The 15,069-nt window shown below is 49.8% G+C and overlaps 1 protein-coding gene across 11 annotated transcripts in view; it reads right to left on the bottom strand.

Moving 5' to 3' along the window:
• Window positions 1-15,069, bottom strand: part of GPD2 (glycerol-3-phosphate dehydrogenase 2) — a 2,458,594-nt gene that overhangs the window by 510,347 nt on the left and 1,933,178 nt on the right. The gene's annotated exons all lie outside the window — the stretch shown is intronic.

The raw sequence follows: 15,069 nt of genomic DNA on the forward strand, positions 1-15,069 counted from the left end.
CTATGGCCTTTCCCGGGCGACCATATATATGGCGAAATTATTTGTGGCAATAATATTACCTGATACCGATCAAGGATGATTCCAGTGGTTCCCTTGTGACAGTTTGGATGGCATCAAAGGTGCACAAACTGCTTTTAAATTCAAAGACTACATTCTCCTCCAAATTCCCTACCTGTTTTGGAACTATTCTCAATCCTCTCCAGGTCTTGACTTCTTCATCCCTTTGAGCACTGTGCTCACTGTGCTACAAAGCTCTCTTCTCTTTCACACCTTCACCTCTTTGGAAACTAATCTCACTACTCCCCAAAGATCTTTTGTCTCTCTCAACCTTATTGCCCATTTTTGAACTTTGTTCTCTCCTCTGAGATCCACACTTTCTCTTTCTGTTCTTTGACCCTTTAGGCACCTCCTTCACCCATTTGCACTTCCTCTGGCTACGTCCTATCTTCCCTTCTATGCCCCTTTCACAGCACCCTTCAACGGCCTACTTTCACATCCAAGGGTTTCAAGGTCTCTCCCATTTTCCCCATCTCTTTGGGCACTTTATTTCTTTCTTTCTATACAAAGCTTATATAGCGCTTTTATCCAAAGCACTGTACAAATAGGCAACGGTACAAACAGAAATGAGAATGATTGACAGATAACCATAGAGGTATGCTCCCAATGAGAATGGGACATTTTAAGAAGATAAAGACTGGGACGGATACCATTTTAAACGTCTTTTAAAGATCTGGAGTGTAGGAGATGGATGAATTTCCAGAGGGAGAGCATTTCAAAGTTTGGGAGCTAAGAGTGGAAACCAGCGAGACCTAGAAGATTCACAAAGTGGACAAGGGAAGGACAGAAGGATTTGAGATGCAGAAAGAAGGTCCAGAGAGGGGTGTTATAGTGAGATCAAGGAGCAGAGATAGGGAGGAGGCAGAACATGAATGCCCTTGAAAACAAGACATAAAAACTAAACTGAAATTCACAGCGTTGTTTCAGAGGCAGCCAGTGAAGATGCAACACAAAGGGAGAAATGTTTGAGGGTCAGGCAAGGCACAAAAGAGTCCTAACACCAGAAGAATTGAGCATAATGGTAGAAAAGCATCATTGGGGAGGCTGACACAAAGAGAACAACTATGGTTGAGATGTGAATGAACAATGGTTTGTAAATGTCCTTTGAAAGGCAAAGGTGAAAAGGTGGCGAATGTTCCTGCTTTCGAAGAGGTGGAAGTGACAGGAAAGGACTATGGTAGAAATTTGAGGCTGAAGCAAAAGAGAGGAGTCAAAAAATAAATCCAAGATTACACGATTGATGACTGATGGGGAGCTGGAGAGGAGGGAAAGCTATGGATTGGGGGGAATAATAGAGGCAAAAGTGGGAGAAAATATTTCTGTTTTATTTGAGTTAAGGCAAAGAAACCATTCATTATTTGAATGCAGAAAGACAAGAAGAGAGCTGCTGGTGAAGGGAATTTGTAAAGGAATAACAGGAAATGAAAATCTGGGTGTCACTGAATAGAGGTGAACCCTGAAACCGAGGTCAGGGATTAGCACAGCCAAAGGGAATGTGCAAAGGGAGAATAAGAGAGAACCGAGGACAGAACCCTGAGGGACTTCAAAAGGGAGGAGATGTGATTGAGAAATATACCCTTTCCACAAGACAGTGAAGAAACGGTTGGATAGGTAAGATGAGAACCAATGAAGGGCAGATCAGAACATTTGATGGAAGAAAGTATAGAGGAGGGTAGGTCCATAGAGTCAAAGGCGGCACTGAGATGGAGCAAAACAAGAATAGACGATTGTTGAGAATGACAAGCTTTAGGAATTGAGTTTAGAACTGAAAGTAAGGCACTTGTCTCCCCCTAACCCCACCTCTCCCTACCCCTCCTCTCCCTACCCCTACCCCTACCCACCCATCTCCCTACCCACCTGCTCTTCTTCCTACACCCACCCACCCTCTCATCTCCCGACCCCCACCCACTTCCTCCTCTACCTACCCCCACCACCCACACCCTCCTACCCCCACCCCACAAACCCTTCCTGTCCCTATGCCCACCCACATCCCTACTCTCCCTACACCGACCCACCCCCCTCTACTTACTGGAACCCAGCCACCCACTTCTCGCTACCCCCAACCCCCTCCTCTCCCTACCACCATACACCCAATCCTAACCCTACCCCCACCCACCCCACCTCCTCTTCCTACTCCACACCCGCCCCTCCTCTCCCTACCCTCACCCACACCCCAAATCTCCCTACACCCTACCCACCCCCCTCCTCTGCCACCCCCACACACCTCCTCCTCTCCCCTGCCTCCACCCTCCCCCTCCTCTCCCTGCCATCACCCACCCCCATACCCCCACAACCCCCTCCTCTCCCTATCTGCCTTTCACTCTGCCAACCACTCCATCCTCAAACCGTCTCAGCGATACCCTAGGGATCACGGACAGGGCACTGGCATGGCTTACAACCTCTTTCCTCTCTAACAGACCCTCCCAAGATCAAATGGGTCCCTTTCTATCCTCTACTTCACTCTCTACTAGTGGCATCCCTCAGAGCTCTAGTCTATGCCATGACTCTTCACCATTTACCTGGCCCCTTTGGCCCACCTGATCGCAACCTACTCCCCTCCCTTCCATTGTTACCCAGATGACGCACAACTCTTTTTCCAGCTGCCTTCCACTGCCTCTTCTCCTCCTCTGCCTGCCTTATACCCTACTGCTATTCATGTATGGTGCTCTGTCAATAATCCTTGCCTCAATGCCAGCAAAACTGAGATGCTTCTGATTGGGACATCTGCTCCCAGTTTCACTCTCTGGCCAGACTCATTGGGGCCCCTTCCCTCACCCACATGTGAGGCAAAAAACCTTGGGATCAGGCAGATGTCGTGGCTAAGCTGGGGCGATGGGAAGGGAGTAAATCCAAAAAATTAAGATGGGAACTAAGCTGAGAATGAACAAGTCGCTCAAGCTGCTTAGGATAGATAGATTGATAGATAGGGCAGAAGAGAAATAGGGCGATAATTGGGAAACTCGGTAGGATCCAAGAATGGTTTTTTTAATGAGTGGGTACCAGAAACAATACCTTGGGTTGACTTGTATCTTGTCCTTCAGACTGGATCTCTCTGGAATCCTTTGGCTTCGACCAAGATCTGTATTTGTGGTCTTGTAGAGAAAGGGTCTGTTCCTATGGGAGGCCAGACTGGGGCTGAAATGTGTTATCAGACCCCGGGTGGACCCACCCCAGGCAACAGCTCAGCTATACAGGATAAATCCTCTGGAGAATAAAACCCCAGACAAACTTTCACTTCTTGGTGGAAGGATGACTACAGGTAAGGCAGTAAGGCAGGGGGCTGGAGAGGGGCTGTATGTGGCAAAGCTGAGAGCAAAAAGGATCAGAGCAGGTGAAGGGTTAAATGTGGCAGCAGTAGGGTGGGCTCATAGAATAGAGTTAATAATCTCAGTCTTAGAGATAGGGTTAAAATAAAAGTGAGGGTGATTCGGTAGGGAAGGTAGGGCTTGTACAGGAGGCAGGGAAGAAGGAGAATGCCTAATATTCTGGATTTTGGAGAGGAAGAAGATAGCAAAGTGAAGGGTAGAACAGACCGAAGGGTCTGGAGAAGGAGTAAGGAGTTTGTTCAAGGTGGAATGAAGAAGTTTGGGAAAAGAACTGATTAAATGCGATTCTGGAAATAATCAGCCTTACATTTTTGTTGGGTTTTATGCCATTAACATTGTGCTTTGAGTTGAATCTGAAGCTGTTTAAGTGAGTTAGAAAGCCATGGGAGAGGGGGGACTGCCCCTAGGTGTGAATTCTGTGCAAGGACACCAAGAATAAAGAGAATAAAGAGAGGAAGAAATAGCAGATTGAAAATTGACAGTAGCATCAAGATTTAAAGCAGAGGGGGCGTGGCCAGCAGACGACTGATGCAGTCGTAACTCCTTTGAGCTCCTGCAGCCGTCCGTCATTAATCCTTTATTAATCCTTCTAAATTGATGCAACCCGAGTAACAAATACACTGGAGTGCACCAGAAAATTGTGTCTGCAAACAGGGGTGTTCCAGCGAGAATCGAGGCGCTGATGATCCTGTTTGATGCCCCGCAAACCCAGCACTGGTGAGAAGACGCAGGCGGTTAGAAGCAAGATGTCTGTCACTCGGCAATTTAGCTGAGGACTGCGGATCGTGAGGACCACTCGATTCGGTGGTGCCGGGCCTGGGTGACCGGCGAGTGGGCCCCTCCCCCAAACTCCCTACGACCGTTGTGAAGAGGAGACGTGGGGATTTGGAGGAGCGGGGTCGTGATGCCCTCCTAGAACCAGTGAAGTGGCCCTCAGTGACTGAGGCGACTCCGACATAGCTGTGCGCCCCTCGGCCAGCAGATCCTATGGAATGAGGGCCAGGGCGACCGTGCGGGCAGGAGGCACTTCAAGAGACACAACTCCCTTTCTTCTAACGCAGAAGGTGAAAGACTCACAATGAGGGAACGGAGGTCCATACTCCCTGCTGGAAAATGCACAGAAAGCACATTGTTAGAAAATATATTAACCACCTCTGGAAAGGGGTTATACGTTGTCCATGGTGCAGCTTCACCTTTTGGCAATACTTTGAGCACTACATTCTGAGTCCTTTGTTTCCCTATATAATATACAGACATGCGCTTGTCAAGACTGTAAGGACTGATGGGAGCGGGGGCGACAGGCTTGCAGGGGAGGTAACCAGAGCCTACACACAGAAGGGGGGGGCCTGAGACACTTCACGGCTGAGTAAAGGATCCAACACAAGAGGGTGTGCGCTTGGCCCTGGAAGCACTGGAAGCAAGGTGCAACTTTGAATGGGTGGTGGCGGCGATAGTGCCAGGGTAACACGCAGAATTCTGACAGTGAACAGCATACCTCTGGGTGTAGTTACCAGGCCAATATTGAGGAGTGAAAGGCCAGCTAAAGACTTCACAATCCCTACTGAGATCAGCCTACACCACTCACCATCGGAGTGGTTTACCCGGGGAAGCAGTGGCACTGCTGGGTGTGCAGTGGAGAGGGCTGGGTGACCTTGGGCTAGGCAGAGCAACATTGCCCTGGGCGCCCACCATCAGGTCCACAGAGACGGCCTGACAGAAATTACAAAACTCCCAGAAGAAGACCTGGGGGCAACGGAGGAGGAAGAGTCCACTATACAGCCAGAGGTAAAAATGGTGCGTGAAGACCAAGTGTGTTGTCAGCGCTGGTGGAGGGCAAGGAGTGGGATGGAGAGTGTTGGCACACCCCACATCGGAGTGAAAATATGGCCAAAGACAAACCCAGGAAGTGGGATCTACAGCACAAAATAACCCAATACACATTGAGTGGCGTCTCCCCTTGCTGCAGCTTTCCACGAGGGTCGGGGAGACAGAGCATCGCATTTCCGATTTGGAGGATGCCCTGAGGCAGCTGGAAAAGCAAATGACCACAGTATCCCAAAGACTAATACAGCTGGAACGATGGGCTGAGGAAAGTGAGTAAATGTCTAGGAGAAACAACTTGTGGATCCTTGAGATTCCTGAGAAGGAGGGGGGCCCACGTGCAGAGCTTTTTCTGGAAAAGTGGTTGGTGCATTTTGTTGCTCCTAAAAAACTATTGATGATCTTCTCCATCGAAAGAGCGCACTGAGTACCAAGGGACACCCCATTCCAGGAGCCCGCCCATGTATCATTATAGCATGGCTTCTGAACTACAGACACCAAGATGTTGTGTAGAGATGACATGGGCATCCGGCCTGATAACATACAATGGCAACAAGGTCAGACTCTTCCCAGACTACACCACGGAGGTAAAGAAGACTCGCCAATCATTCGACTTGGTCAACTGAAAGTTGGAGTCCATTGGGGTCAGGTACGCCCTCTTCTTCCCGGCACAATTGAAGGTGCAAAATGAGGGGACGGTTCACTTGTTCAATACTCCCATGGAAGCATGGAATTGGATGGAAACCTGGATTCTTTCAACTGCAGGCCCTAGTCCTTCAAGGGGAGACCCAATGCAGAGGTGGGGGAGGCAGGGAACTTCGCCGCTCATGATTGAATCACAGCATGTGGCACAGCCTGACAAGGCAACAGAAGATGCAGATACTGGGGGCCTCGGTTGAACTTACAATTTAAAGATCGAATAAACTAGGCCCAACTTTGTAGGGCATAATTCAGGACTGCTTCTTACCCTTGTGCGGTGGGAAGGGGCAGGGAGGAATGCTGTGACTGGATGAATAACCCACAAATAGCTGGCAATGTTTGCTCGTGTCCGGTTGATGCGAGATTAAGGCAACAGGTGCTTCTGGTTGGGGGGGGGGGGAAAGAGTACGAGGAGGGCCGATTTGAATAGATTGGGGGTATTTTGGAGAGTTCTGGGGGGTTTGTTAGAAATGTGGTAGGGTGGCAGCTATGCTTGGTATATTTCTGCACTCAGGGTGGGAGGTCATGGATTGGTGGTCTGCTTGAAGGTACGGCGGCTGTGGCACCTCAGACCCAGTACTTACTTTTAATTTACTGGGATGATGGCACTTGAGGGCAATGTTTCTCTATTGACGTGGAATGTTAATGGGCTGGACTCCAGTAATAAACAGCGCCTGGTACTTCGGTTTCTCATTAGATATACTTCAGACATAGTGCTCTTGACCGAAACACACCTCGTTGGGACCAAATGTAAACTCTTTTAGAGAACTAACTACAAAAAGGCCTTTCATGCTAGCTTTTCGAGAGGGGAAGGCAGTGCACTGATACTCATACCTAAATGTATCCCCTTCCAACTCAAGGAGGTCCAAGGGGATACTAGAGGCAGCTATCTTCTGATTAAAGGGGAGTTGGGGGGAGACATATGGGGCGTGGTGGCTGTCTACACCCACCCCCTCTCACGCTCGAATTACTGAAAAACCTCCAAGCACTAATACTCCAAAACCAAGTAGAAACATGGGTGATGGGGGGGGCTTCAATGAGGTTATGAACCTGAGGGCGGGCAGAACACACATGGGAAGTAGGAATCCTGCCCTCACCACCAAGCTACAATCCTTTGCTACAGGGGCCACACAAGGATGCCATGCCAAAGAAGTAGAAGAAGCAGAAGCATTGGTGATCGAGGCGGAGGAGGAATTCCTCACTTCGGGCACACTGGCCTCACAGAAAGCCCTAGTTACGGCACATGAGGCCTTAAAGAACGTGGCCCTGGACAATGCTAGGCTGGCCCATTGGGCAGTGATGGGGCAAATCCATGAATCTGGGGACAAGGCTGTGAACATGTTGGCGTAGCTGGACTGGAAAGAAGGGACAAGATGAGGGGACATGTGCTTGCCATACAGGATGGCAAGGGTAACATGATGTTAGAAGATGAGGATATCGCAGGAGCAATTGCGGCCTTCTATGAAGTGCTGGCAGCCCGAGACTGATAGACTCAGTGCTACTCAGTCGTTAATGTCTATCACACTGGCACTATCCTGGTTCAGGGCCCACAACCCAACCTCCTCCTCTTTGACAGGATCCTGCCGTCTATCATTAACTTCCTCCCTTCTCCTGCATCTCTGCCTTCCACTCTCTACCCCCCCCTCTGAATGATGTAGCACGTCCCTGTACACCACCTCAAAAAACCTTCAAATGCACAGACCTCCTCCACCTGGCAACCGTTAAAGCCCGCTCAGCCAACGAACACTCCGCTGACATCTGTCTCCTGCTTGAAGACATTGACCTTGACATTCTCGCTCTTACCAAGACCTGGTTCAATGCCAGCTCAGTCATTACTTTTGACTCCCTCTTCCCTGAAGGCTTCAAAATCATCTCCAAGCCGCGACCTCACCGTACTGGTGACGGGGCGGGGGTTGCCTTAATCTTCCCTGAGTGGGTTACTGCTTCCATCTTACCTACCCAGCTCTACCCTTCCTTTGAAAGCCTGGTTTGCTAGTTGGTCATCTCTCCAATCTTCAACCTGACCATTGCACTATTTACGGCCTCCAGGCACCACCACCCCGTTCCTCTCTGAATGGGCTGACTTCTGCTCTTCCTTACTTTCATCCACATCCAACCTCCTATGACTGGGTGACTTCAACATCCAATTGGTCTTCCCAGGCTCTACGTCCATGCTCTTCACTGACCTCTGCACTTCGCTTGCCCTCTCCAATCTCCCTTCTGGGCCAACCCACTCAGCTGGACACACACTGGATGCCCTTATACACTCTGCCCTTTCTCTCCCCCCACCACTAGTCACCCCTATCCCCTGGTCAGACCATTCTCTCCTCTCCTACCACTTGAGTCCCCTTGGCTCCCTGACTGCTCCCCCCTCCCCCCAAAAGTCCCCAAATCTTGTTCTCTAAAATCTGCCCGGTGAAACAAGCGTCTTCCATCTTCATCCCCTCTCACCACCCCACCTCCGACTCCACCTCTGACTCTGCCCTCAGCAACATCCACCTTTCCATCCCCAATACTCTTGACATTATTGCCCCAGTCATGAGGATCCCCCTGAAACCTGTCTCTAAGCGTAACACCTGGTACAACACCAAACTTGCGGTTCTGAAACTTAAGTGCAGAGCAGCAGAACCGAAGTGGGAAACAGGCTCATCCTCTGACAAACTGGTCGGATCCAAAAGCAATATAGACACTCCATCGGTGCCATGAAAAGAGCCCACATTCAGGCACGGGTTTCCAGTGCATCCAATAACACGGCTGAAGTTTTCAAGATCTGCAGGGAACTAGCCAACCCCTCCTCAGTCTCCTCCTCTCCTTCCCAGGCCCTCTGCAATGCACTGGCCTCAAACTTTGCCTCCAAAACCCAAGACATCCTTACTACCCTTGCTACTCTACCTCATAACCCGTCCCACACCCCCTCACCTCCATCCCCCCTGCCTTCCTCCTCCTCCTTCTCACCTCTGTCACACCTGAAGAAGTTACCAGAGTGTCCGCTTCATGAAGGCCTCTTCTAAGCAGGTTTCCCCCTGCTCATCCAGGACCATCAAGGATAACATTGGTTCTCTTTCCCCTGCTCTCGCTGATTTCTGCAATTACTCTTTCATCACATGATTTTCCCCCTCCTCCCTTAAGCACTCCCTTTTGCGCCCACTCCTGAAAAAACCTTCATCAGATTCTACCTGCCCTGCCAACTAACACCCTATTTCGGTCACACTCTTGCTGGGGAAACTGCTGGAGAAATTGGTTTTGCCCCAAGTCAACTCACACACTGAACTTGTTGGCGGTCTTCAAGACCATCAATCTGGATTCTTGAGCATTCAGAGGCATGGGGACTGCTCTTCTGAACACCCGTGAAGAAATGCACCCATCTCTGGACTCCAACTCCCCAGCTTTCCTTATCTTTCTCGATCTCTCCTCTTGTCACGGTCCATACCCCCACACATCAGGTGCAGACCAACCTGCCCAGGACTTTGACTTCCTTGAGGGCCTTTAAGGCCCCAAAGACTCTCTCAGGGGCCTCTTGGACTTGGTCCTGGCGCCGTTGGCGCCAGGCTCATGCTGCTATCCCCAACATGGCAAGTTTCAAACTAAGTGAAGCACGTGTGGACCAATCTGAGGCAGGCTGAAGGGACTACTTGCCTAGGTAACTATTTGCTTGGGTGTGGTTGCTGGGACTACTTTACCTAGGGACTACTTTCTGAAGGCTATATAAACCACGCCTTTAGTACAGAACACGCTTCGCGTTATTCTGCACTCCTGCAGCGTAACGTCACTGTGTCTGATACCTTCAGGCCAGTCTGCTACAACACCAGTCCAGTTTCTTCTCGAGCAACCTGCAAAGGAAGGAAAAGACATCAGGTTAGCCGCGCTGATCAAGGATTCCACATCGCTATCCAGCGCATCGTTCATACCTACCTGAGAGCTGCTCTTTCTGGTGAAGCAACAAACCTCCATCTCTCGACCGCTCCCATCTTTCGCCCGCCGCTCCGGAGTCACCACACCTGTCGGATGCAAGAAGAAACATCAGGTTAGCGCATATTGGGGAAAAGCCACTTTGAACAGTCAACTCATTGCAGCGTTATACTCACCTGAAGGCCGCTCCTACTAGCGATCCTGCTAGCCTTCAAGCAATACAAGAGCAGCAGGTCAGTCGCACAGAAGAGCAATAGCGCATATAAAGACTTATCACAGAACGCTGGTGTGAACTTACCTTTTCTTGGAAAACAACTCTTTGACGAAACATATAGATGGTAAAGACTTACCCATTGAATCAACGTTGTCTGAAACTCGACAGGATCAGTGAAGTAAGTGGATCCTAGAACTCTACGCACCCCTGCATACTGTTGCAGGACGGGGAGCCTGCCATTCTTAAAACAAAGGTGAGACATAGCAGAGGGGGTTTCAAAAGACCACGGGAGGCAGGTGTGGGTCTTCCGCATAACAGTTGGGTAACGTTTCATTTAACCATTTAGGCGCACCTTCGTGACGGCACGGATACAGAGGAGACACGTGAAACCATTTAACATCAGATCTGCCAGTCCCGTTCGGCGCCCCTGTGGAGACCAGGTGAGCTTAACACCTCTGCCTTTGACACAAACAACCATTCCATCCTCATACAAAGGCTACACGATACCCTTGATATCTCGGAATGAGCACTGGACTGGCTGACAACCTCCCTTACTGACTGCTCTTCCCAAGTCAACTGACCGCTCTTCCCAAGTCATCCTGGGCACTTTCTCCTCTCCTACTTCCCTCTCCACCTGTGGTGTCCCCAAAGGTTCTATCCTCTCCCCCTGGGCCCTTAACATCTACCTTGCTCTGCTTGCATGCCTCATCTCCTCCTTCTCTTCCAACTTCCAGTGTTACGCAGACGACACACAGCTCTTTTTGAAACACCCTGCAGACCTTCTTGCATCCATCATCCTGACTGCCTATCTGCCATCCAGTCCTGGTGCACCGTCAATGATCTCTGCCTCAACTCCTGCAAAACTGAGATCCTTCCCATCGGGACCCCTGCTTCCTCCTTTTTCCCTTCACTTTGGCCTTCCTCTTTGGGCTCTCCCCCTGCGCCCTCTTCTGAAACCAGAAACCTTGGAGTCATCTTCGACTCCTCTTTCTCCTTCCTCCCTCACTCTCAGGACATTGCCAAGAAGTCCCACTTTCAGCTCTTCGTTCTCAAAGGAATTCTCACCCCCCCCCCCCCCCCGAGGCTCAAGCCCTGGTTCTCTCTAGGCTTGACTATTGCAATAGCATCCTCCTGAATCTACCTCCTTCCACTCTGTGACCCCTCCAGCTAATCCAGAATAGGACAGCAAGACTTATCCTTGGCCTTAAACCCTGGGACTGCATCTCTCCTGCACTAAAAAGTCTTCACTGGCACCCGGTTGCTGCACGGATTAAATTCAAATCTCTCTGCATCATCCACAAGGTAGTCTGGGCCCGTGGACCACACAATCTTCAACTTTATTTTACTAAATACACCCCCTCTAGACCACTAAGCTCCTCGGGCTCTAACTCTCTGTGTGTAAAGCGTTTTGCTAAACAGAGGGCAGGTGATCATTCGCTTTCCTCAGCTGGCTCCCTCCGATGGAACAGCCCCCCCCCCTCTGCGCCTTGAGCAAGATCTTCTTAAATTCTAGAAGCTCCTTAAGACTCTCTTCTTTACCTCCTCCTTCCCTTCTAATCTCGTCTGCTAATCCCACAGTTGCTGCCATTGGTGTCCTGTGCCGTATGCATCCGCTTGGCCCTGACTTCCCGCACCTCATCGGCCCAGCTCCTGTCTACCTGCACTTGCACCCTCTGCCCTGGTGGCTCGCACTTACACTCCTCGCGGCTCCAGGCCGTGTAGCACTGAACATTCAAAGCACTTCATCTGTGGCTCACCCATGAACTCGGACTCCACAGCACTTACCCTCTGCCTTCTTCCTCACTGAACTTGCAGGTTCTGAATACTCACAAGGCATAGTAGGTTCGTCCTATTTTCCTCTTCCCCCCACTGCTCTTATATATTGTGTTTTAATGTACTTTAATGTATTTCCCACACCTGCTCCCTTCCTTGCCCTGTGGGTGCTTTGAAACAGTATTTTCTTATTGTATAAGTGACTAACAATTAAACAATCAAATAAATAAATACTCCCCTGTCTCAGAGAACAGCAGACCCCAGGGCAGGAGTTGAACATTACAGAGGAAGAGGTGGTCACAGCACTTGCACAACTACAGTCAGGTAAGACCCCGGGCCCAACAGCTTTCCGGTGGAGATCTGGAAGCGGCTTGGAGATTCAATTAAGGGGGCTCATGCACCGAATCTTTAAGCAGTGCAAGCTGGGCGGATATCTCCCCCTTGACCTCAGAAAAGCCTGTATAGTAGTCCTGCAGAAACCTGGGAAAGCACCAGAGCATTGTGATGTTTAAAGGCCTATATCATTGATCAACGGGAAAGCCAAAGTCCTGGCAAGGGTTCTGGCCAACTGCCTACTCAGGGTAATAGACTTGTTAATAAACCCAGACCAATGCTGGTTCATGTCCTCCAGATCCACGCGCATGATCCTCCGCCATATACAATTTGCTGTCAGCCAAGCCACGATGTTGGCAATGCCGGAGGCTCGCTTGGCTGTAGATTTCACGAAGGTGTTTAACTCAGTAAGTTGAGAGGCGGTTTGGAAGATTATGGGCCATATGAGTTTCGGAGAGAACTTTCAGGGTCTGGGAGAACTTTCTGGTCAGGGTCAATGAGATGGACTCTAGGTGCTTTGGCCTGGGGCGTGGAACAAGGCAGGGCTGCCCCCTCTCCCCTGTTGTTTACTATAGCCATTGAGCCATTGCCATTAGCAATCAAACTCCAAACAGACCCCGAATGGGTGGGATTCCAATGGCTGGGGGTTGGGGGGAGGCTTGAAGATCGGGTTTCACTCTATTCTGACAACCTCCTAATTTGCATGGCTAACCCTGTTCTCTCCTGCCAAGTAGTAACCAGAATACTTTCGGAATATCAAGACTACAGTGTGCTTAAGGTGAACCGGCTGAAGTCAGTATTCTTGCCACTACAGAGGAGGGGGAGAGGGCTATTCCCTGAGGGTGCCCTTATCCAGACTCGGTCTCGGGTTTCAAGTATCTGGGTATTCACGTGAGCCCGAGCCCAACAGATTTCCTTCGGCTCAATCTTACTCCATTGATGGACCGTTTCTCTTCAGATGTGGTGCATTGGCAGGCTTTCCCTCCGATGCTGCTGGGCAAGGCAGCGCTTTTCAAAATGTTGGCACTCCCTAGATTTCTTTACATGCTACAGAACGTCCCGCTTCTGATCCCTAAAACTGTTTTGACACAATTGAGAGTACCCTGAGGGGGCTGATATGGGGGGGAAACAGCCGGCAAAGCTCTCAAGGTGCCTCAACGCTCAGTATGGGAAGGGGGGATAGGCTTAGTTTGTCTTCAAAAATACTACTGGGCTGCGCAAATCAGGGCGGTAAACTACTGGCTACACGGGGACACGAAACTTCCACATGTGGCGATTGAAAGAGGATGGATGGGGAGAGGCCTCCCAAACGGGTGCTATATGGGGATTAGGCCGCGGTGGGGAATCTTACCCCAGTGACACGCCACACGTGGCAGACTTGGGTTGAGGCACATCAGGACATAGGATTGGGGAGGAGGCTGATGCTGGACCAACCTCTGTGGTGTAACAGGCATCTCCGGGAACTTTGCAAGATGGGTCACTTCAAGAGTTGGGAGGAATGCAGGGTGCTAGATCTGTTCGATGTGGTACAGGAAGGGAAACTCATCCGATTTGAGACATTACAGGAACCCTTTGGGTTGATGGGGAGGGAACGCTTCAGACATATGCATTTGGCCCATGCCATTAGATCACAATTACCTGCCCTGGAGTATGTCCCCAAATGTTCACCCATAGAAGCTAACGTCTTCACTGAGCGCATAGTCACTAAGGTCACGTTAATGCCATAGCAGGTATTTACTGAGTTTGGGGCCCACTCACTGTACCGACTCAAAGACAGATGGGAAGGGAATGTACGGCCTTTGGAGCCGGAAGAATGGGTCGGGTGCTCATGTTTCCACGGGAGGTTGGAATTGCTGTTAAACTCTGTTTGATCCAAAACAAAATACTACATCATCTATACTACTCACAAACAGCACTGGCCCGATGAAGGGCAACTGTCAGATGCGGGAGGTTGGGTGCACTTTCTTTTATATATTATGGGAATGTCCACAGATCCAAATATTCTGGGGGAAGTGTACCCGTAGGCTGACTGCACTACTGGGGTTTAGAGTTCTCTGTGAGCCTAAGCTGGCAATACTTGGAATTTGGGGGAGGTGGGGCTCACCAGGCATTAAAGGGTGTTTTGTTCACTGCATTAGGGATAACAAAGAGAATAATCGCAGCATTGTGGGGCTATAAGGACAGCCCGCTGCACAGCTGAAATGGACAGATGGAGGTCCTTTGAGAGGTGAGTATATACCGCCTGTGGGTGTCCCAATACACTTCAGAAAGTTTGGGGGTGGTGGGTTGGCGATCACTATGATATATGTATGGTATTACACTTGGGCCTTGTCCTGGGTCTTACACTGAGATGTCAAGCCACCAATTTAATCTAATGTCTGTACTACCAAAGCTGTTATACCAAGCGCTACCACTTGTTTGTTTGTTTGTTATGCTTTTTTGGAAAACAATAATAAGTTACATATAAAAAGGATTCAAAGCAGAAACTTCAGTAAGGTTAGAAAGATGTGAATAAATAGCGCAGAGTGGTCTAAATTCTGTATATCACGACAAAGGAAAGAGGCTGTGGAGAGCGCCAAGGGTAGGAGAGGGGGGAGGTGGAAGGAAGGAGAGGGTAAGTGAGAAATGGTTGGTTGCCGGAAGAACATGTAGTTTAATGGAGTCAATTACAGGGCAGTCAGCAGAAATGAAAACAAGATCAAGCTTCCCGCCTTTGGTGTTGGTAGCCGCGGGGGGGGGGGGATGATTAAGATTATAGGAACTAGCTGAGAAGATCAGAGGGCATGAAGAACGGTTGAACATAGGGAGATGGCTGTTAAAACGGCCAAGGACGATAAAAGAAGAAAGAAAGAAGAGAATGAGGATAGGAGAGAATCAAAGTTATTGTAAAAGGACCTGAGAGCGTATGGGGGAGGTAGATTACCAGGAGAATGAGCG

The sequence above is a fragment of the Ambystoma mexicanum genome, chromosome 9, assembly GCF_040938575.1.
Source record: "Ambystoma mexicanum isolate Mex_15411 chromosome 9, UKY_AmexF1_1, whole genome shotgun sequence".
NCBI classification, from domain to species: domain Eukaryota; kingdom Metazoa; phylum Chordata; class Amphibia; order Caudata; family Ambystomatidae; genus Ambystoma; species Ambystoma mexicanum.